Below are 2,699 nucleotides of genomic sequence, written 5' to 3'. Positions count from 1 at the left end.
CCCCTTTATTCCATGGGGAAGCCTACAAATGAAATGGCAGCATAACTCCGATTTGGAATAAACAATATTTGAACCGACAGAATTCCTATTTCTTCTTCGTCGCGCTGTCCAATAGCCTAATAAACAGATATGATATGTGAATGAACAATAGGCCTTCTTACTGTGAAGTCAGAGAATGCAGGTATCCCCTCCGTAAACACGGATATCGGTGTTCAAACAACACTCTGTTATTGTACTGTAAGCCTCCAGAAACTGTAGCGTCCATCTTGTCCGTAATGTCTGGGCACATCTGAGCAACAACAGCGACTGAACAGCAGCCTTATACAATCCACATCCAACAGTCTGTCCTGGAAAGAATATTGTAGGTGTTGCGTACAAGGCCTTGGTAAAAAGCAGTTGGCTACATCCTTGATACAAAGTAACTTACTACCTGAACACTTGAGCGACTCCTCAGTAAACACAACCTACATTCCACGCGCTAGTTCTTACTAATACAGGATACTTCACACTAAACGGTAATGGCTCATTCGGTTCCCCGAGTTAATCACATCAGCACCGTTTATTCTGCTTGGTTATGTCTTCACGTGATTCCATTATCTGAACACAAGGTGGCAGTGTTTATTCGGTCTCAGAAGAATATCTGTATTGTGTTTTTGTTTGTTTATTTCACCTTCACCTACCAGGTGGGCCAGTTGGGAACAAGTTCTCATTTACAACTGCGACCTGGCCAAGATAAAGCATAGCAGTTTGGCACAAACAACATCACAGAGTTACACATAGAATAATCAAACATACAGTCAATAATAAAGTAGGAAGAAAAATATATACAGGATGTGCAAATGAGGTAGGATAAGAGAGGTAAGGTAATAAATAGGCTCATGGTGGCAAAGTAATTACAATATAGCAATTAATCACTGAACCTGTATGGGTGTTGTAACCTGATAAAATAGTAGAATAGAACCCCTATTGTAGAATAGAACCCCCCTAAATGTAATTGTAGAATAGAACCCCTATTGGTTCCAATTCATTATTGTTGTTTCTTTTTCTGACATTTTGGTGGAAAAATATACAAATTCCTGTGAGATGATAAGGCCCAGGACTGTGTAACGTGGTACTGGTCCCGAGTCAGTGTGGAGGCTATATACAGGGGATACTGGTACCGAGTCAGTGTGGAGGCTATATACAGGGGATACTTCATCTTCACCTTCTGTAGCTCAGTTGGTAGAGCATGGCGCTTGTAACGCCAGGGTAGTGGGTTCGATTCCGGGATCACCCATACGTAGAATGTATGCACACATGACTGTAAGTCGCTTTGGATAAAAGCGTCTGCTAAATGGCATATATTATTATTATTATATTATTATTATTATATTATACTGGTACCGAGTCAGTGTGGAGGCTATATACAGGGGGTACCGGTACAGAGTCAATGTGGAGGCTATATACAGGGGGTACTGGTACTTAGTCAGTGTGGAGGCTATATACAGGGGGTACCGATACAGAGTCAATGTGGAGGCTATATACAGGGGGTACCGGTACAGAGTCAGTGTGGAGGCTATATACAGGGGGTACCGATACAGAGTCAATGTGGAGGCTATATACAGGGGGTACCGGTACAGAGTCAATGTGGAGGCTATATACAGGGGGTACCGATACAGAGTCAATGTGGAGGCTATATACAGGGGGTACTGGTACAGAGTCAATGTGGAGGCTATATACAGGGGATACTGGTACAGAGTCAATGTGGAGGCTATATACAGGGGGTACTGGTACAGAGTCAGTGTGGAGGCTATATACAGGGGGTACCGGTACAGAGTCAATGTGGAGGCTATATACAGGGGGTACCGGTCAGTGTGGAGGCTATATACAGGGGGTACCAGGTCAGTGTGTACAAAACAAAAGGGGGGGGATCAATGTAAATAGTCCGGTGGCCATTTGATGAATTGTTCAGCAGGTTAGAAGCTGTTAAAGAGCCTTTTGGTCCCAGACTTGGTGCTCCGGTACCGCTTACCGTGCGGTAGCAGAGAAAACAGTCAATGACTTGGGTGACTGGAGTCTCTGACAGTTTTATGGGCTTTCCTCTGACACCGCCTATTATATAGGTCCTGGATGGCAGGAAGCTTGGCCCCAGTGATGTACTGGGCCGTACGCTCTACTCTCTGTAGTGGCTTACGGTCAGATGCCGAGCAGTTGCCATACTAGGCGGTGATGCAACCGTTCAGGATGCTCTCGATGGTGCAGCTGTAGAAATTTTGAGGATCTGGGGACCCATGCCAAATCTTTTCAGTCTCCTCTGAGGGGGAAAATGTGTTGTCGTGCCCTCTTCGTGACTGTCTTGGTGTGTTTGGACCATGATAGTGTGTTTGTAATGTGGACACCAAGGAACTTGAAGCTCTCGACCCGCTCCACTACAGCCCCTTCGATGTTAATGGGGGCCTGCTCGTCCCGCCTTTTCCTGTCGTCTATGATCAGCTCCTTTGTCTTGCTCACATTGAGGGAGAGGTTGTTGTCCTGGCACCACACTGCTAGTTCTCTGACCTCCCCTTATAGGCTGTCTCATCGTTGTTGGTGATCAGGCCTACCACTGTTGTGTCGTCAGCAAACTTGATGGTGTTGGAGTCGTGGTTGAACAGGGAGTACAGGAGGGGACTAATTACACACCCCTGATGGGCCCCAGTGTTGAGGATCAGGGTGACGTG

This window comes from Oncorhynchus keta, unplaced genomic scaffold (assembly GCF_023373465.1).
Source record: "Oncorhynchus keta strain PuntledgeMale-10-30-2019 unplaced genomic scaffold, Oket_V2 Un_scaffold_6411_pilon_pilon, whole genome shotgun sequence".
NCBI classification, from domain to species: domain Eukaryota; kingdom Metazoa; phylum Chordata; class Actinopteri; order Salmoniformes; family Salmonidae; genus Oncorhynchus; species Oncorhynchus keta.
Note: the sequence above shows the minus strand (reverse complement) of the source record.